At 42.7% G+C, this 23,206-nt stretch overlaps 1 long non-coding RNA gene across 1 annotated transcript in view; it reads right to left on the bottom strand.

Moving 5' to 3' along the window:
* LOC116812726 (uncharacterized) overlaps positions 1-4,552 on the bottom strand; it is an 81,034-nt gene extending 76,482 nt beyond the window's left edge. Inside the window, exon 1 of the long non-coding RNA XR_004370767.2 lies at positions 4,334-4,552. This is a non-coding gene — a long non-coding RNA (uncharacterized LOC116812726). The remainder of the gene's footprint in view (positions 1-4,333) is intronic.
* Positions 4,553-23,206: the final 18,654 nt, after the last annotated feature.

Genomic DNA, 23,206 nt, shown 5'->3' with positions numbered 1-23,206 from the left:
AAAGTCTCAGGATACAAAATCAATGTACAAAAATCACAAGCATTCTTATACACCAATCACAGACAAACAGAGCCAAATCATGAGTGAACTCCCATTCACAATTGCTTCAAAGAGAATAAAATACCTAGGAATCCAACTTACAAGGGATGTGAAAGACCTCTTCAAGGAGAACTACAAACCACTGCTCAATGAAATAAAAGAGGATACAAACAAATGGAAGAACATTCCATGCTCATAGGTTAGAAGAATCAATATCGTGAAAATGGCCATACTGCTCAAGGTCATTTATACATTCAATGCCATCCCCATCAAGCTACCAATGACTTTCTTCACAGAATTGGAAAAAACTACTTTAAAGTTCATATGGAACCAAAAAAGAGCCCACATGGCCAAGTCAATCCTAAGCCAAAAGAACAAAGCTGGAGGCATCACGCTACCTGACTTCAAACTACACTACAAGGCTACAGTAACCAAAACAGCATGGTACTGGTACCACAACAGAGACATAGATCAATGGAACAGAACAGAGCCCTCAGAAATAAGGCCACATATCTACAACTATCTGATCTTTGACAAACCTGACAAAAACAAGCAATGGGGAAAGGATTCCCTATTTAATAAATGGTGCTGGGAAAACTGGCTAGCCATATGTAGAAAGCTGAAACTGGATCCCTTCTTTACACCTTAAACAAAAATTAATTCAAGATGGATTAAAGACTTACATGTTAGACCTAAAACCATAAAAGCCCTAGAAGAAAACCTAGGGAATACCATTCAGGACATAGGCGTGGGCAAGGACTTCATGTCTAAAACACCAAAAGCAATGGCAACAAAAGCCAAAATTGACAAATGGGATCTAATTAAACTAAAGAGCTTCTGCACAGCAAAAGAAACTACCATCAGAGTGAACAGGCAACCTACAGAATGGGAGAAAATTTTTGCAACCTACTCATCTGACAAAGGGCTAATATCCAGAATCTACAATGAACTCAAACAAATTTACAAGAAAAAAACAAACAACCCCATCAAAAAGTGGGAGAAGGACATGAACAGACACTTCTGAAAAGAAGACATTTATGCAGCCAAAAAACACATGAAAAAATGCTCATCATCCCTGGCCATCAGAGAAATGCAAATCAAAACCACAGTGAGATACCATCTCACATCAGTTAGAATGGCCATCATTAAAAAGTCAGGAAACAACAGGTGCTGGAGAAGATGTGGAGAAATAGGAACAATTTTACACTGTTGGTGGGACTGTAAACTAGTTCAACCATTGTGGAAGTCAGTGTGGCAATTCCTCAGGGATCTAGAACTAGAAATACCATTTGACCCAGCCATCCCATTACTGGGTATATACCCAAAGGACTATAAATCATGCTGCTATAAAGACACATGCACACGTATGTTTATTGTGGCACTATTCACAATAGCAGACTTGGAACCAACCCAAATGTCCAACAACAACGATAGACTGGATTAAGAAAATGTGGCACATATACACCATGGAATACTATGCAGCCATAAAAAATGATGAGTTCATGTCCTTTGTAGGGACATGGATGAAACTGGAAAACATCATTCTCAGTAAACTATCGCAAGGACAAAAAACCAAACACCGCATGTTCTCACTCATAGGTGGGAATTGAACAATGAGAACTCATGGACACAGGAAGGGGAACATCACACTCCGGGGACTGTTGTGGGGTGGGGGGAGGGGGGAGGGACAGCATTAGGAGATATACCTAATCCTAAATGACGAGTTAATGGGTGCAGCAAACCAACATGGCACATGGATAAATATGTAACAAACCTGCACATTGTGCACATGTACCCCAAAACCTAAAGTATAATAATAAAATTTAAAAAAAAAAGGGAACAGTGGTGTGTGATTACAAGAAAACAGTAATTATTAGGAAGACAGTGAATTGGCTCAAATCCCCTCATTTTACAGAAAACGAATGTGGGTCCTAGGGAGGCTAACAGACACCAGAAAGTCCCCAGTAGCTCAGCTGCAGACCCTACCCAGTTTCAGGTCCCCTGACTCCATATAGGTCTCACAATGTACCCACATGTGAGGGACAGAGCCCAGCTCCCACACTAAGGGTGCTGTCCCATCACACAGCTGGGATCATCTTGGTTTCTAAATTCACAGAGGTCTAGGTCAGCAGCCAGAGCTTTCATCCTTAATCACTTTTTAAAAAAGCCTTCTTTTTTTCTGTTTATTTTATTTTATTTTATTTTATTTTTTGTCTTCAAACTTGGTATTGACAAGCCTGACACCATGGAGCACATGTACCACAAATATTCTGTTTTTCATTGAGTCATTCACTGCTGAGGAATAATACTCCCTCCCCACAGAGAAGTTCTAAACAGATTAATTGTGATAGTTTTATTCCTCAAGAAACCTCACACTCCAGCCCATCAATAACCCTCTTGAAAGCAATAACCTTCTGTGAAAACACCCGGAACCCCTTGACCTATGGCTCAGTGGGAGAACTGTTGTTTTTCTGAAGCCATCTCATCAGCATGACTCAGGAGTGCAGTAATTAGTCTGACCAGGGAACAAAGTCCTGTTTCCCTTACATTTAAAAATCAACTCTTGAAATAATTTTCCACAAGAAGCCAACAGAGACCTATCCCTTTATATTAACTACCAACTGAAGCATTCCCTGGAGGCATTTCTCCATCCTGGTCCATGCCAATTACAGCATCATAGAATGAAGTGAAAATTGTCCATGTGGGAGACAGGGCTCTGTAGTGGAAAGGAGAAGAGATCCGAGTGAGATAATCCTGGGTTCTAACCTTAGTCTTGCGGCTGAGTGGTGCTTGGGGGGGACAGTTGGACAGAGGAAGGCATCCCAGGCAGAGGGAAGAACACAAATGGAGCCATGGAACACAAAACCATGTTGGGAGATGAGTGAACTTCAGCAAGGGGGATGTGTCTAGAGAGCAGGGCATGAGGAGTGTCTGGAGGCAGGAGACTGGGGCTGCAGTTGATATTAGGGAGACAAGATTTTATCTGGGAGGCTGTGTGGGGTATGAAGAGAGCACTGTTGTGCAATCAGACAGATCTGTGTTGGAGGTCTAGCTCTGCTACTTTCCAGCTGTGAAACTGGGATAACAAAGCTTCCTTTGTAGAGTTACTTTGTGATTTAGAGCTATTGCGTGCAAAGACTGTGGCACCATGCCTGGCTCAGAAACATTTTTTCATAAATAGTTGCTTCTTTGAGGAACTGAGTGGCCATTGAACGTATCCATTGTGGTGTTGAAAGATCTTCTCACCAGTGCATGGAGCATAGATTTACAGAAAACACCTTAAAAGGCAAACTGTTCGAGGTCATTGCACTTTACTGGGTGAGGAAGAGCCTGGGGCAGAGCAGTGGATGGGGGCACAGTTGGTACAGGGAGGAGGGGCAGATGCAAGAGGTATTTGTTAAGTCAAAGGTACGGGTCCTGGCATTGATTGTACATGGTAAGGACAGCATTGGCGACTGGCGGGGGGTGGGGCGCGGGTTAGGAGTAGTAAGGGTTCAGGATGCTTGCCAGGTTTTGCATGAATAATGGGTCCGTAGTGCAGCCCCGAACAAAGATGTAGAATGTGACCAGGCGTGATGGCTTGTGCCTATAAACTCAGCACTTTGGAAGGCTGAGGCAGGAGGATTGCCTCATCCCAGGAGTTTAAGACCAGCCTGGGCAACATAGTGAAACCCCATCTCTACCAAAAACAAATTAGGCGGACATGGTGGTGCATGCCTGTAGTCCCAGCTGCTTGGGAGACTGAGGTGGGAGGATCACTTGAGCCCAGGAGGCAGAGGTTGCGGTGAGCCACTGCACTCCAGCCTGGGTGACAGGGTGATACCCAGTCTCAAAAAAAAAAAAAGAATGTAGAATGTCAGAAAAGAAGAAACAGTTGTTGTAGGGAGAGGTTGATTCTCAGGTAGAAGCTAAGCCAAAGCCAGAACCAGAAGGAAAAAATATAATTAAATTCCTGGGTTATTTACCTACATTCAGTTGAAAATTCATTTTTTTTTTTTTAATATACAGAGGCAAAACATCATAATGAAAGAACACTGAACTTGGATTCCCAAGACCAGGCATGCAAACTTTGTCTACCTCCTAACTACTGTGTAATTTGGGGAAAATTGCTAAGCCCGTCTGAGCTTCAGTTTTCTAGTCTGTAAAGTAGGGACAATGACAATCAGTCCTGCCGCCCCCATTAGCTGAAGCACAGTGTGCAATGTGCAGGACTTCTCAGCAATCACAAGCTTGTCCTCAGGGTCTCAGTCCCTAGTGCACAGACCATTCAAACATGGGGCCCTTCCTGTGGTACCTCTCAATGCTGTGATTCTGAGGGTCGTGGATGCTCCTGTGTTCTGAGAAAGCGGGCGCAGAGTTCCACATTCTCCTGGATGCCTTCCATGACAGGGCTCGCTGAGAGACTCGGGAGTGGGGACAGCGCGCTCCTTTGTGGGAACACACAACACTCCCTGCCATCTGCCTGAGGCAGGGAGAAAAGAAGACAATGTTCTGTCCTCAGCAGAAACTGGCTCTATCGGAAAGAGATGGAACAACAAGATCTGTTCCATTTCAAGCCCAAGAGAGTGACCACTGATAGCTGTCCTCAGGCTTCATTGAGGACTGGATGAGAGGGAATGTGGAAGAAAATTTCAGTAGGAAGGAAATAAATATGGAGGCTTGGGGGGAGAGAAGGAAGGGAGGGAGGGAGGGAGACATGGCTGGAGGAAGAGAGGAAGGAAGGAGTGGGAGGAAGGGAGGCAGGAAAGGAAGGAGAAGAGAGAAAGAAGCCTAACATTTCTTGAGCTGATCCAATGCATTAGGTAAGGTGTCAAGCTTTTTCATGCCCTCTATCATTTAATTCCCACAACAACTCTTATTTTACAGGTAAGTAAAAGTTATGAGGCTGAGGCCAAGAATGGTCAAGTGCCTTACCCAAGGTTAAATCAATTTTCTGAGCCACAGCCTGTCTTTTCCACTAAAACATGCCGCTTCCCCTTCTGATCCTCTATGTACTCAGAGTGTGAGTGAAGTCCTGGAGGAACTGCAAAGTTAGGCACCATGAAGAGGGGCACAGCATCCCATTGGAAACATGGGATACCCCATGCTCTTCTGGGCCAGTCTCCCCTGTTGGTCTACTGTACTCAGTTCTGGGCAATGCCGGAAAGGAGAGAGGAGCCCTGACAACCTGACAGCCAGAGCGGGGCAGGCAGGGTGGTGATGGGTTTCCAAATCAAGTCCTATAACTGAAGAGGCTGGGAGCACTTGGCTGTAGAAGTGACCACCAGTAAGGACAGGCAGCTGTCTTGAGCCAGTGAGCCAGTTCCTGTCCTTAAGTGGGGATGGATGTGATAGCAGTTCCAGAGGCCTGAGCTCAGAGAGCTGCAACTTTTGTTTCTCATGGAGCTGGGCAACCTTCTTCCAGACCAATAGTTTGGTTCATTTCCTCTTCTTTTTTTTTTTTTTTCTTTTTGAGATGGAGTTTTGATCTTGTTGCCCAGGCTGGAGTGTGATGGCATGATCTTGGCTCACTGCAGCCTCCGCCTCCTGGGTTCAAGCAATTATCCAGCCTCAGCCTCCCAAGTAGCTGGGATTACAGGCACCTACCACCACACCTGGCTAAGTTTTGTATTTTTAGTAGGGACAGTGTTTCACCATGTTGGCCAGCTGGTATCGAACTCCTGACCTCAGGTGATCCACCAGCCTCGGCCCCGCAAAGTGCTAGGATTACAGGAGTGAGCCACCATACCCAGCCAAAGGACTGCTGCTGCTTGTTTTTGAAGTGTTATTTAAAAATTTGTACAGTGTTTGTTTAGAGAGACTGAGAGCTCTGAGGGGCATTTGATGACCAAGAGGCCTGGTTTCATTATGCCGAGACCTAGTGAGTCTCTTCTGGACTCAAATGTGTGCAAAACTAAGTCAAGGCAATCTGGAAACCAGCTGTAGTTATTCATGCTTGTCCCTCACTGTGATCACATTATTAAAGCTCTTTCTTCACTCACACGGAGTAAACTCCCCACCCTCGAGGAGTTCTGATTAGTAAATGGACCTCCATCTCCTTGTATTCTTAGTGATCAAAACCTAGACGGTCTCCAAGACAAGTACTAGTGGCCCACCCTTAATCCAGTTGCACCTGCTCATGCTCTAGAGTTCAGCTCAGCTGGCATCTCTTCGAGGCACCATTCTTGGCTCTCTTGGTCAGGTGAGGTTCTCCTTGTTGCTTCCATAACACCATCCCTCAATGTGTTCCTTCCTTGTATTGCAGTGATGTTTAGATGTGCCTGCCTCCCTCACAAGACTTAGAGATACACATTATTACCACCATCGCCCCCAGTTAAGAGGCAAGACTGTTGGGGCTCAGAGAAATTAAGTCACTTCTCTAAGGTCACAGAGCTAGTGTGTAATAGAGCTAAGATTTAAATCTACCTCACCTCGGTTTCACTCCAAAGCTTGTAATTATTTTTTCATTTCAAACTGTTTCTACAACAAATAGATTTCTAAAGTGTCTCTACAGAAAATGCGTTTTCTCTAAAATGAACCCCAAACTGGACGCTAGTGAGTGCCCCCAAGGGTCTTGAGGTGATGGACTAGTCTGCCTTTCAAAGACAATGATCTTACAATTTACAAGTTTGCCTCTCAATTAACTGAGCACTGTGGCTCTTTATTTAATGTTATTTCTACATAATCTAATTTCAGCTGCAGGTTAATGGACCCATCCAGAGTTACTGCTAGTTCAGTTTCAAACGAATTCAGCAGCATTCCCAGATTATTGGTTGTTAATGGGATCACCCAGCTGTTTTTACTTCCTCCCGATCCTTCTCGAGGTGACTACAGATGAGAAGACAAAAACGGACGCAGTAGGACTCACTTTTAGATCACTGGGACTACTGAGCTCTCCCTCTGCTGGCTTCCTGGCCACATTGGGTTCCAGCCCCTAGAAAACCACCTGGTCATAGCCAGAGCCAGCATGGCCCACACTATTATTCATGCAAACATATTGACGGAGCACCTAGTGTGCCCAGGGCACTATTCTGGTGCAGCTAGAGACACAGAGATGGATCCAGCATGGTGTGAAGGAAAAATATAAATCGGTTGGGTTAAATCACTAAAATCACTAAAACTGAGCTGTGGTTTCCTTACATGCAGTGTTCATCATCAATATGCCTATCTTCAATTGTTTGTTTGTTTATTCATGTAATGTTGACTGAGAATCTGCATGCACCAGATATTTTTCTGAGGATACCTGGGTGATTCCAATCTTGTAGGTTTATGGTCTCATAAGGAATATAGACAAATTAATAAGCAGCAAATAGTTCAGGGTGATTGGTCAACAACAGGGAAGTATGAGAGACCATGAGAACACAAAGGAACCATTCCTCTTCAGGACTAAGAGGTCAGGCAAATCTGCCTAGAGGATTTTACGGTTTCGTTCTGAGTTTGCCCTGAATATGAACAGAGGCCAGCCAGAACATGAATAGCAGTCTCCCAGAGGTGGGAGAGGAGAAAACTTTTAGTCAAAAGGAACAACATGAGCAGATATGCAGGATGAGAAAAAGTAAGTCATCTTGGGAAAGTATGATGATGAATATGTTTTGAGTAGAGTTCAAGTAAGGATAATAGTGAAGAGGGAGGGGTCTAGAGAAGAGGAGCATGTATGAGACATAAAGGGTCTTGAAAACCTGGAAAAGGAGATGGATTAGACTTCAACTTGTAGACAGCAGAGAGTGGAGTTTCCCAGAGATGTGTGAGGAGCAAATGTGGTCTTTCTGCAAATCACCCAACTGTTCTATGTAGACGTGATTTGGGCCTGGAAAAATTAGAGTCTGGGGCAACTGGACCACAATTGTGGCCAGGACTATTGAGGAAACAATTAAAGAGGGAGATAAGAGGGACCAATTTGAAGGAAAGTTGGGAGTAAGTGCCAGCAGAACTTGGTAGACATGAAATGAGTTCATGTAACTGCAAGCATTAGGCTTTTAGAAAACTACAAAGTAGAAAAGCAAATGCAGTTCACTTAAAGCCTAGATTTCCACATTGTATGAATTAATGACACCTAAATTAATGATGTTTTTCTATATTGGGATACTAGATCAAAGTCGTTTTACTCAAGATTTTATAAATGTAATAGTATTTGAAGAAGAAAGAGTTTGGAAGAATAATAGCACAAGATGGCTTTGATTATAGGCTTTGGGGTGAATCAGGGTATGGTAGGTCATGGGACACTTCCCCAGATGATGACAGACAAGGTAATGAGTGGCTTTCACTTTAATGAGGGCCAGAGCTTCATTTTCAAAGGGTTATTCAATTAGGCTTCACTGATGGCATATTTAATTTGCTTTAGAAAGGGAAAAAATGGTTTCTCAAAGGCATGGGGACACAAAGTTCGATGGTCTTTTCCATGATACTCCACTCGCGACATCACCTCAGAGCTGGAGATTAGCCACAGGAGGCAGAATGCCTTACAGATTTTTTAAAGCATGAAAAGTCTTCATTCTGGAACAGGTGATGTTTCACGTTTTCTGAAAATCACACCCCAGGTTTTGTGCTCCAAATGTGTAAGCAGAAGTGGAAGAACATACTGTCTGTAGGCAGGCCAGCATGGCTGGAAACACCTGCTTTCACCTAAGCCGGCTGCACAAGTTTGGGGAAAATAACTTAATCTTTCTAGTATGTTGCTTTATCTGTGAAATGAGGCTGAGGATGACAGCTCACCTTGCAGGGCAACTGTAAAGCTCAAATGGGAGCATTCCTTCCTCACTTCCCTGATGCTGAGTTTTGTTTTCTGCACAAGATGAGGAGGATAAATCCTGACTTGCCTGCCTTGCAGGTTGCTGAGAGCTCAAGGGACACTGAAGGCTTAGAGTAAAAAATGTGTTTGTGTGACATCACAAGACAGATTGGCAGCAGAGTCGAAGCTAAGATCAAGGTGTTTAAACATTCCATACCCTCTCCATTGTGCCAGACTAATTAATGCCCAAGTCCCCAAGACACAAGGGGATGTGTTTCAGGGGTGGCAACTCTCTGGCTTTCCCTTTTGTGCCATTAGCTAGTTCAGGAATAATTGGAAAGTGAGCCCAGAACCCTCATACTAAAACCCTCATGTACAATCCTTGATTCTGAATCCCAACCTCTTCTCCAACTCCAAGCTCCCCTTGGTGAATCTCCCTTCCAACCTCTCCTCAGCAGCTTCCTCCTCTGGGCCCATGTTGCTCTAGGCACCTACCCTCACAAGGGCCTTTGTCATACCTGGATCTGAGGGACCCATGTGAACACTGTCTGCTCCCCTTCAAATGAATGCCCGGAGGGCAGGACTACAGATACAGGACTCCTATCTGTAATCACTCCTGACACTCAGCTCCTGTCCAGCACTGCAGGCACTCAACGGCCAGCACTGCAGGCACTCAATAGAGCTGCCAGAATTAAATATGTTAAAAGAAACTTGAGTTCCAGATTGTTCACTTGACTAACTTAAAATATACTTTATTTGGAAAAAGTAGGAGGGACGTAATTAATGGTCTCTGCCATCATCCAGGCTGAGCTGATGCTGTGATTTGAAAGGGGACTCTTCCTAGATTGCTTACATCCACATTACCCCAACAGCTCTTCCATTCTTCTGGTGCCCAGATCTGGGTCATCAGGAGAGGGTTGATGAAGAGGAAGCACAGGAAGTAAGTCAAACATTGACAGCTTAACCTTAATTCTTTAAAATATCCTCAGCAATAAGGTTGAGGATGGGGGTGTTTAATGAAGGCTAGCTAGGGGACAAGCATGTTTGTTTTAAAGATTAAGTGATAATCTTAATAATTCAATGATAATTAAGTATATGAGGCACACAGCAATTCACCTTAGGATATAGTAGATGCCCAAGTAGATGTTACCGTATCTCACCTTCATTTTTCAGGTATTTTACCTGGTTATAGCTACCATATTCCCAGAATAATGCAGAGGTCTCTTCCTTTAATTCTCAGTATAAAAAACCTCTCTCCATTCTAAATCTTCTTTACCTAGAATTCTAGAATTCTCAGACTTAGTACAATATAGCCATCCTGTTTTTAGAGCTTTAGAGAGGGTACAGACCAGGTGTGAGTCATTCCATCTTGTGACTTAGTGTGTCTTAGAGTCTGAGTCATAAAACCACAAAGGCACAGAACATTTGGGTGGGAAACCAAAGGGAGAAAAAATTAAAGCTTCTCTTGGCACACAAATAATCTTGAATCAAATTTGTAACAGAATGTTGAAACTGAAGGCTCATGGTAAGCCTCATGATAAGCACCAGGAGGTAAGAGATGAGAGATTCAAATCCAGGTCTCCACGTACGGAATTTACGAAGGAAATCTCAGAGCACCTGCCCAAGCAGTAGGCTCCTCTTCCTCATTGTGGTTTTTTTTCTTTTCTTTTCCTTTTTTTTTTTTTTTGAGACATAGTCTCACTCTGTTGCCCAGGCTGGAGTGCAGTGGTGCGATCTGGACTCACTGCAACCTTCATCTCCCGGGTTCAAGTGATTCTCCTGCCTCAGCTTCCCAAGTAGCTGGGATTACCGGCATGTGCCACCACACCCAGCTAATTTTTGTGTTTTTGGTAGAGACGGGATTTCACCATGTTGGACAGGCTGGTCTCAAACTCCTGACCTCAAGTGATCCGCCTGCCTTGGCCTCCCAAAGTGCTGGGATTAGAGGTGTGAGCCATCGTACCCAGCCCTTGTTGTGGTTTTAAAGACTGTTAAGGGAATGAAAGAAGGAAAATTGCTGAGGAGATTTCCTCAGAGATGCAATTGTATTTACGGTGCCACCTCAAGTGTGGTGAGTCTTCCATGGGGTCACACCAAGAGCTTTGGAATGTGTTCCCTGCAACTGAGATCTAACGGCTAACCAGGAAATGCAGTGGGTGGAGGAGGGCTGATGTGCCATTTTGGGGGTAAAACCCAGGGCACCTGCTGCATGGGGATCCATTGTTTTTTGGAACAAGGAACATGGGAATGTTTTCCATGAGTCAGTATGGGACTGAGATGGGTTGAGAGAAAGCCAGGATGGGGACATTCCAATTAATAGGGCTGCCCCAAGTAGGGGTGGGATCCATCATGAACAACCTGGATTCCTAGAATCTGAGGGAGGAGGTGAAGCATCCACCCAAGACAAGTTGCTTCCATCTAGGTTGGGGGAATGTCAGGGGAGTCCCAGTGGTAGGATTCATGAAGCTCAAGAATACCCAGGCCTCCACCAGGTCCTTGGGTGCTAGGGTTGCTGATGATGGTGGTATTTGCAAGGGACTTGTGCTGTTCTCTTACCTCTTCTCCCTCTCCTCCAATCCTCAAGGGGTCATAAGGTGCTGAGAAGCTGGGGTTCAGGGGACTGTAGAAGCAAAAACTGAGGAACGGAGAAGCCAATCCCCAGGTCTCCACCATTCCCTCCACAGGCTTTTAGCCTAAAGACACCTGATGTGGGGAAAGGAGGAAGACTCACTATCAAATCTGGTTGAGATATAGGGCTAATATCTTTGAGCACTCAATTACTGAATCAAGGCAGTGGTGGAGACTTAAAATGACTGTAGAACCACCAGTTACCTGAGTCACCAGACAAGTCATGGACTTGCCTTACTTTCATCCAGGGGCAGGAGAAGGTTGAATACATATTAAATAGATGGCAGGAGAACGCAGTAAGGATGCATTTTAATCACTCTGCAAGCTGTGCTTTTTCAACCTGCATTTTATAAAACCTTGTCAAGCATCTCTTTCAAGCTCCAGGGAACAAAAATTACTTAGGAATAAGAAATGGTAAATGGATATCAGTCGTACAATATCCCTTATCATTCACTTAGAATGTGCAAAACATCCCTTGCATTTTCTCTAGTGAGTGTCCTGGTCTCCATTTTTTAAAGTCATGTGAGAGATACTTGTCAGAATCTTTACGGTCACCTTGTTATCAGCACCCTCATACCCTCCTGTTAGGAACTTTCATTGTTGCCCCGGGATTCTCATCCAGAAGGTGTTTAGGAACAGAGTCCTCAGAATTGGGTACAGTAGGATGAGGAAGTTATGGCTTTCCATTGACCACCTTCATCCTGTGCCATTTTAAAGGACTCTGAGCTCTGTAAAATGCTATAACCTGGATCAGCTAAAACCTCTTGGGTTGCCCCAGTGTATACTTCAGTCTATTCTCAATACGTAAGCATCAAAACACAAACCGACATACTCACAAACACACACATACACATCCTCAAAAGTACCCCCTCTCTGCCACATCATACATCAACTCCTAAAACCTGGAAGAGAGAGGTAGATTTCTTCAAAAATATTCTTCCTGAAGGCTATTTAAGGTTACAAAGAATGGAAATAAATCACATATATCAATACCCAAATTTCTGAATTTCTCCCTTAAACATTTTTTCCCTCAAATTTCCCTTCCCTAAAGCAGCTGTCCTCTCTCTCTCTCCTCACCCTATTGTCTGAAACCCTTGCCCCTACTCCATATCTCAACCATTTACATACCCTGTACCTCGATTAGCCGAACAAAGCCCAGCCTTTAGTCAGATTCTGAGCAGCTGCGCCTGCGGGGGCCCCAGCCCACTGAAATCTCTCAGGCAAGCCCAGGTACATCTGGATGGTGGGTGGGGTAGAAGGTGGGGTGATCATGAGGACCAACCTGGCTTAGTTGCTTTTGATGTCTGCCTCTTTCTAGGACACTGGCTTGTCTTTGCCCCTGCAACCCTATTCTGGTACTGGCCAGTGGGCTGATGCTACAGAAGGATGACTTCCTGCTCCCTGTGAAGGGGGCCTTCACATGTGTGGAGGCTCTGAGAGGAAAAGAGTGAACAGGACAGACTCCCTGGAACTTGGAATTTGCAGGCAAATTATTTTGTCATAGTACCTGCTCAAGAAATGTTAGCTTCCTCATCTTCCTTTTCTGGAAGCAAAATATTGCCAGTAACTTTACCAATTTAAGAAAGTGAGAATTTTCTTAGCTCCTCAAACACTGGCCTTGCTAACAACCCCATCTCTTCCATCCATCTTCCATGCCTCACTGAAACACCGAATACACCTGACTGCCCACAATCAAGTGTCTGAACATGCAAAAACTCATGAAGGCTGGCAACTTATTTTTAATTTGTACATTGCCTTCAAAAACTACATACAGCTTGGCACACTCAAAAGTCATACTCCTTTGCCCTCAACTGCAGAATCAGGACTAAATGATAAATTAAAGCCAGTGTGTGTGTGTCTGTGTGTGTGTGTGTGTGCATGTGTGTGTGTGTGTGTGTGTGTATGTTTCCATTCCACAAGTGCGTCCCAGTTTGGATCAATTAAGTTGTATTTTATTACTAATGGAAATCTGAGTAAAATGTGAGAAGAGGGTATCTGTCTTTCAGGACTTCAAAGGCAATATAAAAAAGCAAGCAAATGAAATATCCATATCCATTTTAAAGCACCAAGACATTAAGAGTCCTATCATTGTTTCTGACAGCCAGGCCAGGACGAAGGAGAAGGCACACATTTCACGACTCTGGGAATGCTTCAAACAAAACAAAGACAGCGTTTCCAAAGAAGAGGCTAAGATTATGTGAGGAATAGGGAGGAGTTTAAACAGCTAAGCCCAAGGAACAGGCAGGGGGGCAAAAGCTAGATCTGAAGGGAATTTACAGTGAAGCCATTAGACCCAGGTGGCAAATGGGAGTTGGGACCAAGAGAGCATCCCCAAGGCAATGCCATCAGAGGGGCCTGGGTGGACCCATGCATGGCAGGCAGGAAATGCATGGGAGTGGTGACAAATGGGAGAGCCAGGTGGCAAATGGGAGTTGGGACCAGGAGAGCATCCCCAAGTCAATGCCATCATGGGGGTCTGGGTGGACTCATGCATGGCAGGCAGCAAAGATATCACAGGAGGATGAATTTGGCTACACTTCTTGGCTCCCAGATTTCCCTATTGCCTATTCCAGACTCCTCTACCTCTTTGGACCTGCAGGCCGAGATCACAAACCTAGGCAGAGCTGGCTGGGATGACCCAGGACTCCCCATGTGGAATGCAATCAAATCAGCTGTGCCTTATAGGACATGGGAATGAAAATTTTACACATTACTGCAAACTCAATCCTGAAACAGTGCTATTCTCCTGTCTCCTCCTCAAGAAAACTTTCCTGACTCCCCATTAACCAAAGATTGAAGTCCAAACTCCATAATTTGACTTTCCATTGATCTAAATCGTATACATCTTTCCGTCCATTCATTCATTAATAAACACCTATCAGTCACCTGTTATATACCAGGCATTAGGAATAAACACTGAATGAAACACAATGCCTACTCTCAAGAAGTTCATGACCATCCCTCAAATAAATGACAATCTGACCCAAATTCTTTTCCTGGCCTAACTTCTACCAAATGTATGTGAACAGTCCATTCCGGGCCAACAGGTGCACTCATGTTATCCCAGTGTGTTGGTTAAAGTTCTGGAGGCAGGTAAATGTTGGCTTAAAACCCATTTCCCTTGCTTTCTAGTAAGTTTCTAAATCTTTCTGTACCTTAGTTGTCTTACAAGATTGAAGTAAGGGTTAAATAATTTAGAGTGGAACTCATACTGAGTGCTCTTGCAGAGCAGTTTTTACTATTACTGTTGTTGCTGTTGTTCATTCTCCTCTCTAAGCCTTGTTTGCAGCCAGCTCTCAGGTGAAAGGGCCTGAACCTCTGCTCTGCCCACACCCTTCCCAGGCCTTGCAAGGCCAGCTTGCTCCTCCAGTAACCACTCCCTCTGCTTGAATCGCTCATGACACCTGGGACCTGGACTATTGTCAGGGGATCACAGGTGTGGGATTCCGCTTCCTGCATGGAATGTAAACTCTGGGATGATAAGAAGTCTTAAAATTATGTAGATCCTCCAGTGGAAAACCCAGGATGATATGACCTATGAAATTTGGGACTTGCTGTGAAATAAACCAGCAAATGTGATGTTTCCTAGAATTACAACCTCATGGTGTTTGTCTGCTTTGGCTCATAAATTCCCTGGAGATAAATCCTGCATGCATGCATTGCCCAACATTTTAGTCTTTCCAGCTCATGTCTTGTCTGAGGCAGAATGGGGACAGTGCAATGGTTTAGGATAAGTACTGATCCGTCATCCCTAGAGGTGAAGAGAGCTAATAAAGTAAGAGGTTGTTGTAACTCTTCTAACACAAAGGAACCCATTATTATTATTATCGACATGAAAAATTATTTTCATCTCTCTGTCTACAGTACCTAGCGTGGCATAAAGTAGGTTCTCAGTAAATGTTTTTTTGCATTTCGAATAAATGATTGACTCTCAGCTTTGAGAGTGTTCCGTCAAACAAATTTTCTTTCTTAAAGAGTAATAAGCAATTTTTTTGCTTCCTAAATTAATCATAGATGTGTATAAATCAACAGACAATAAGTGGAAAGCAGCAAACGGCAATAAAACACTCTATTAAATTGAGCTTCTGTAGAAGATGCTGTGGGTTGCCAACAACAATTCTCCTCCCTCTTCTTTGTCCCTAGCAGACCCCCCTTCTTCCAACGACAGGAATGAAGATACTGGGCCCTTACTCTCCAGCTTGCCTATGTGAATCTGTTTGAGCCAATGAGACATAAAGAGAAGTTTCCCATGTTTGGAGGAGACTTCTAGAAAATATTCCTCCTCACTCCATGATAAAAATAGATTTAAAAACACACACACACACATACACACACACAAAAAGCCAAAGCACTTGTGCCTTCCTTTTGCTTTTGCCATTGCTATCTTGGGACCATGTATGGCGATATGATTTAACACCAGGAAAGACAGCTCCAAGACAGGAGAATACTTGAGTCCTTGATGACATTGTCAAGATGCTCAGTCAGTACTGGCTGAGTCAGTACTGGGACCACCTGCTTCTGGGCAGCTTATTGTTGAAAAAAAAAAAAAAGCACATAAAACACTATTGTTTAAGTCATGTTTATTTGGCTGTTCTGTTACTGTTAACTGACAGCGTCCTACCTGACAAATTGCATAGTGAGCTGGCTGTTGCTTTTGCTCACCTGTGAGACCATGCTGTATACATGCACCTGCTGCAGAGCTTTGGGCAATGTTCAGAATTTTTCGTGAGTCTGCATTATTACCTGTGTGATGCCCATGGATTGAGCCCATGCTCTTATTTTCCAGTGAGACAAAGAGGGAGACATGGACTCTTGCATTGGGCCTGAAGAGACTGAATGCTATCTCAGCTACTTTCTATCAGGTTAGTGCAAAAATAATCACGGTTTTTGCCATTGCTTTCAATGGCAATGACTGCAACTACTTTTGCACCAACCTAATAGCTGTAAAAATGTATTAGTCAGCTCGGGCTGCCACAACAAAACACCTAGACTGTGTGACTGAGACAACAGAGATGTATTTCTTACAGTCCTGAAGGTTAAGATCAAGCTGCCAGCCGATTCACTTCTCCAGTGAGGGCTCTCTTTCTGGCATGCAGACAGATGGCTGCCTTCTTACTATGTCCTCACAAAGTAGAGAGAGGGGAAGCAAGCCCTCTACTTTCTCTTCTCATAAGGACCACTAATCCAGTCATGAGGGCCCCACCCTTACCACTTCTTCTAAGCCTGTTAATCTCCCAGAGGCCTCACCTCCAGAAACCATCAACATATGAAGTAATAAGGCTTCAACATATGAATCTGGGGGAACAAGTCTCACCCCACATTGGGAAATTATTTCCTATGGATGACTCAGCTCATGGCGGTGGCCTTGGGAAAATATTTAACAGCCTGAACCCTCAATCTCCTCATCTGTAATATGAAGCATGGTAGCAGGACTTGCCCCCAGCTTGCTCCAAAACTAATGAGATAACACATGTAGCACACCAAGCATGGTGCCTGGCACATGGTGAGAGTTGGATCACTGTGCACTACGGTTTCTGTTCCCCACTTGTGGAGATGTGAGGCAGCTGAACAATTTTAGCTGCTTTGAGACTAACCAGCTCTTGTTATCCCTTGGAGGACGGTAAGGAATGCCCACCTGGGCCCACCAGCAAGGGAGCAGTGTGCCTCCTCAGAGAGGCTGGAGGATTACGGATAGAAGTGAAACACAACATACAAACCACCACTGGAAGAGCCTACCCTAATCCAAATCCTCTAATCTTGTTTTCCTGGTGTGATTCCTGGACACTAAGAAATGACTTAGAACTCAAGCCAGTAATGTACTATGGCCAAGTCCACCTACTCTGTCCTCCTCCACACATTTGTCCCAGCTAATCCTCGTGCCTGGAGAACCATTTTCTGCTCTCTGGGTAGACTCCTGCTTCCTCCTCAAGGTGCAGCCCGGCCATCCTCTCCCAGAAGCCTCTGTGGACCCTCCTCATTTCCCATTCATCTCTGGGCCGGGCATTCATTTTCTATCCCATAGACTCTCTGCTGGCCCCATCACAGAGTTGTTCACATATTTGTTTTGTTTCTCCAATAAAGTACATCCTCAGAACCAACTGTATTCCTTCCATATTTTGTGTAGTAACTAGACCTCGGCTGAATGATAACATACCCATAAAAAAGTAGAATAAACTTAGTAAATAAACATTGTTCTATGCAGTTGTGTGCTTGATCTATGAAATAAGGTTATTTCTTTTTGTTCTTTAAGATAAACCCAACGTATTTGTGGCCTCCACCATAATTTCTTTTCTGGAAACCTTTTATTTTATTGCTGTAGAAGAGAATAGGCTGGTAACACCTTAGTTGAGTGAAGTCATGCAAAGAAACAAATAAAACATACGTTTAGAAATTGAAAAAGCACTATTAATAATTCATGAAAGTAGAAAGCATAACGGTAATTTAGAAGTGAATGATGATAAAGGCATTATGCATTAAAACTTGAGTAATGCAACTTAAAGAATACTTAGAGGGAAATACATTGTCTTAAATGTGTATATTGGAAAAAAAGTTAAACCATAAAAAGTTACATATTTAAATCAAAAGCTAGGAAAAAATAGAATTAACTGAATGAAACTTAAAAATAAAATCAAAAAGCAGTTAAATAGAAAATAAGAACATCATAAAGATGTTTATTTTTAAAAAGGTAGTTCACTGATAAAACAGCTCTCTGGTAACATTGCTCAAGAAAAAAGAGACGAGTCAAACAATACTAAGAACAACAAAGAAAATATAACTGAAGCTTCAGGAAAAATTTTAACAATCATTAAACAATGCTGCAAATAGTATTATGACAATAATTTTGATAACTTGAAGGAAATTCATATTTTCAGAAAAATTAAAATAAAATTGACTCAACAAAAATAGAAACGCTGAATTGACCATTCAGTAAATTAAGTTGGTAGTCAACAATCTGCTCACCCCCAAAAAGCAACAGCATAAGATAATTTCACAGGCAGACTTTACCAAACCTTCTTGGAACAGACAATTCCTATCTTATGCAAGCTTTTCTAGAAACTAGAAAAAGGTACACTAGCTGTGGGTAAGGGTCAAAAGCCAAAAACACCTCTCTTTCCGGATAGATAAATTTGGCTGAGTATTAATCCTGGGCAACAGATAAAGGTGGAATGTCAGCCCTGTTCCAGGCAACATAATGTATTGTTAGAAAAAAATTAGAAAGCTCTGTGGTGGGTAAGTTGTATCATTCCTAGGAGGACTGTGGACAGACCATACATACCTGGTGGGAAGCTAGAACTCTGACCTTCCTGTGTGCAGCCACTTGGTAATTGGGCACGTCCCTTGTGGGGATCTAGAGACTGTGTTCACGGAGCTGTTTCAGCTATACTGGATCTTATTTTAGGTAGGGGATTTAAGACATGATGGCTCTGAAATCCACTTGTGTGGTCTTTTTCCCTTGCACCTGAGCTGTCATTTGTGTGATCTGAGATTAGACAATAGACTGCTGTGTGAGCTGCTACAAGGATTATCACCAAAAAGGGGTGCCTGCATCCTTCTGTGTATCGTGGTGCCAGGTGTGACCTACTCAGATCTAGAATCTAAATGTCTGGTTGAAACTAAGACCATTGCTGTGGGTATTGTAAGATCTAAGTTATGAGGCTAGTGTAAACAATACCAAACAAATGAGGATAATAGTAGGAAAATATATTGGCACTATCATTTGAACAAAGAGGTAAATATCCTAATATTAACCAATGCATTCCAGCAAGGTATTTAAACACACACACACACACACACACACACACACACACACAATGGAAGAATGCTTCAATATTAGAAAAATCCATTAACCAAATTACCACATTGATGGATTAAAGAGTAAAATCATGTGACAAATGCTGTTAACCCACCATTACAACTGTTTTCACATTAAGTTCTGACCATTTTTCCAAACAATTTGCCATATACATCAATGAAAGAGAAAAGAGATCCTAAAAAGAAATCCACCCATATATATCAACTTGAAAAATAAAGTGAAATTACTAATCAGTGGGCAAGAAAGGATTATGCAATTAATGGTGTTCAGCAATTGAGTAACTATATGCAAATTAATAAAATTAGATCTCTACCTCACATTATTACATCCCTTCCTTACACACAAGCAAGTTTAAAGCAAAGCTTATAACTTGCAAAAATAATATAAAAATATTGTGATATCTGGATTGGGTAGGATTTCTTTAATGGGCCAAAAGGGCACAGTTTATAGAAAATACCAATGAACAATATTTGTGTCACAGGTAAAAATTTTTGTTCAACATAAAAACCATAAACAGAAGTTAAAGCCGGGCACAGTGGCTCATGCCTGTAATCCTAGCATTTTGGGAGGCCAAGGCAGGCTGATCACCTGAGGTCAGGAGTTCGAGACCAGTCTGGCCAACATGGCAAAACCCTGTCTCTACTAAAAATAAAAAAATTAGCCGGGCATCGTGGCACGTGCCTGTAGTCCCAGCTACATGGGAGGCTGAGGAAGGAGAATCGCTTGAACTGAGGAGACGGAAGTTGCAGTGAGCCAAGATCACGCCACTGCACTCCAGCCTGGGCAATAAAGAAAGCCTCCGTCTCAGGAAAAAAAAAAAAAAAAAAGTTAAGAGACATACCAAAAGAGAAAATTTAACAAATGTAATGGACAAAAGGTTAATGTCCAGAACAAATGAGTAATTTACAAATCACAAAGAAAAAAGTAACTAAGTGGAAAAAAAATAAAGAATAGGCAAGTCTTTGAAAAATAGATACAATGGCCAATAAATATTAAAAAGAAAAACCTGAAAAAAAGATGCTCAAAGTCACCAGTTCTATAGAAAATGCAAATAAATCCCACAATGAGATGCCATTTCATTTTACAGTAGGTGAAAGTATGTATTGATATAATCCTTTGCAATAAGTGGTAAACTGGTATAAGTACTTTGCAATATGTAGTAAAGTTGAAAATCCACACAACTAGTTGCCAAGTCTGTACACCTAGAAATATACCACAAAGAAACTCTTACACATGACCACAGGGACACATGTTCAAATACTTATTGTAAACTTTGTAACAAAAATTACAATCAAAATTCTTACCAATAAAAGAATATTTAAGCTGTGTTCTATTTATGCTCATGAAATACTACTTATTAGTTAAAATGAGGAAACTAGGGTTACAGGTATCAGTATTGACAGATATGGAAAACATGATGTCATTTGAAAAATACTTTGTGACAAAATGCAACATACAGAATATTACCATTTAAGTAAGTCTCAAAAACTCATAAGGCAATCTAGGTGGAAATATGCACATGGAGTGCAATGTTTAAAGTAAGCCCAGGAAATTTCATCCTTAATTGCACATTGGTAGCAATATCTGTCGCCAAGGAGCAGCAGTGGAATTAGAAGCCTTAAGAAGGAACCTCAACCCCATCTTTGATGTTTCACATTTTGAAAAAGTTCTAAGCTAAAGAAGACAAAATATTAACCTATGTTAATTCTGGGTGGCGAGTATATGACTGTTTGCCGCGTCAATATGTAACTGAAGAACCAGTTCAATTTGTCAGTAACAAAATGGTGAGTTGTTTTTCAGTTGCAATGGATCCCCAGGTTGCAAGTCAGTGACCTGAGCATGTCCAGAGGAAGCCAGTGCACTCCCCGACCCCCACCAAGTCAGCCACAATGACAAAATCAACCACGTGCAGAGCCTAAGTACTTGGATCAAGGATCAGAGACCAAGTCAAGAAGTGAGGGATACTCTGCTTTGTTGCAGTACTAACTTAAAAGCCAAGGGCCTAGCACTACGTCTGCATGACCCAATCAGATCACACCTCATTGCATTTTCCTGTCACTCATTGTTACTCTCTGCCTATAAAATCTGCCCCCAGACTCCAGCTCCAGGAGATAGATTTGAATGCTGCCTCCTGTCTCTTTGCCAGTCTGCTTGCAATCAAGCCTTTCTTTTCTCAAAAGCTGGTACCATAGTATTCACTTCTATGCATATCATCAGACAGTGAGCCCATTGCTCAGTAACAAATACATTCTATAATGTACTGAACATTGGAAATTTCCTAAAAGAGAAATAATATAATAAAATGCCCATTTCTCCTATTTGCTATATCCCCCATGACAACCTGCATGAAGTCCAAACAACATAATGAGAGGTTGGAACAAGGCAACAAGACTCTATCTACTGAACCCTGTCTCCTTCTCCTTGCCTCACACTTAACCCTCAGGCCACAGGGAGCTCCTTGTTGCTGTCTCACATGTATATACACATGTTCATACCCACATACGCATGTACACATATACACACAAACACACCCACTCAAACATGCAGCCCTACTTCTTGACTCCAAGCCTTCATCCATATCGTTTCTTCTGTATAAATTATTCTTGTCACTATCTGTCAGTTAATTCCTAGTCATCTTTTAAGAACACTCTCGGTGGCCACTTCGTCTGGAAGTCTCTCTTGGCTCCTGGAGCAGGTTCCTCTTTGCTCCCATAATAATGTGTGCCTGTCTCTATGGCTGCACCAATGCACTGTCCTGCTACTATGTTGCTGGTCTGTGTCACCCAATAGACTGCTAACCCCTTAAGTGCAGTGGATGAGTCTTATCTGACTGTTATTGTTTTCAGCACCTGGAATAGTGCTGGGCACTTAATGAGTGATATGATTTGTCTGTGTCCCCACCAAAATTTCACCTTGAATTGTAAAAATCCACACGTGTCAAGAGTGGGGTCAGCTGGAGATAACTGAATCATGGGGGCTATTTCCCCCATGTTGTTTTCATGGTAGTGAATAAGTTTCACAAGATTTAGTGGTTTTATAAATGGGAGTTCCCCTGCACATGCTCTCTCCTGCCTTCCACCATGTAAGATGTGACTTTGCTCCTCATTCACCCTCTGCCATGATTGTGAGGCTTCCCCAGCCATGTGAAACTGAGTCAATTAAACCTCCTTTCTTTATAAATTACCCAGTCTCAGGTATGTCTTTATGAGCAGCATGAGAACAGAATACAATGGGCATCCATTAGGTATCCTTGATTGAAGAGTGGACCTACTACATATGGACAGCCAGGAAAAGTTTATTCAGTAAATAAATAACCAAAGATGTACATTTTTTCCTGAAGTACATGACAGAGGTCTTACTTTTATACTTGCATTTGGACAATTCTTTCCTGTGGTTCATGGACAGAGTATTGGATTTGTGGAGAGACTGGGTTCTAACCTGCCTTCTCCCCATTACCAACTATAGGAGAAATATGGTTTGGCTTTGTGTCCCTACCCAAATCTCATCTCAAATTGTAATCCCCACATGTCAAGGGAGGGACCTGGTGGGAGGTAACTGGATCATGGGGGCAGTTTCCCCCATGCTGTTCTTCTGATAGTGAGTGAGTTCTCATGAGATCTGATGGTTTCTCAGGGGCTCTTCCCCCTTCACTTTCTTCACTCTCTCTCTCACCTGCTGCTGTGTAAGACATGCCTGCTTGCCCTTCCACCATGATTGTAAGTTTCCTGAGGCCTCCCCATCCATGCAGAACTATGAGTATAAATTACCAGCCTTGGAATTTTCATACATGTAAAAAAGAGAAAACAAAATTTTGCCAATCAGAAGAGGTTTTTGGACCTCACCACCTTTGAGAGTAATTATGAGAGTTCTAGGAACTAAAATCTGTGCAAGCTTGTTGCACCTGGTAAATGTGTTATAAATCATCAAACTACACCTAGCCGATGTTCAATACAGGCTGATGAATGGAGATGAAGTCTTAAAGACAAGGATTCAAGGGGTCTGCAGAGAACCAATTAAAG

This window comes from Hylobates moloch, unplaced genomic scaffold (genome assembly GCF_009828535.3).
Source record: "Hylobates moloch isolate HMO894 unplaced genomic scaffold, HMol_V3 SCAFFOLD_9, whole genome shotgun sequence".
NCBI classification, from domain to species: Eukaryota; Metazoa; Chordata; class Mammalia; order Primates; family Hylobatidae; genus Hylobates; species Hylobates moloch.
This window is presented reverse-complemented; position numbering and strand designations above follow the sequence as displayed.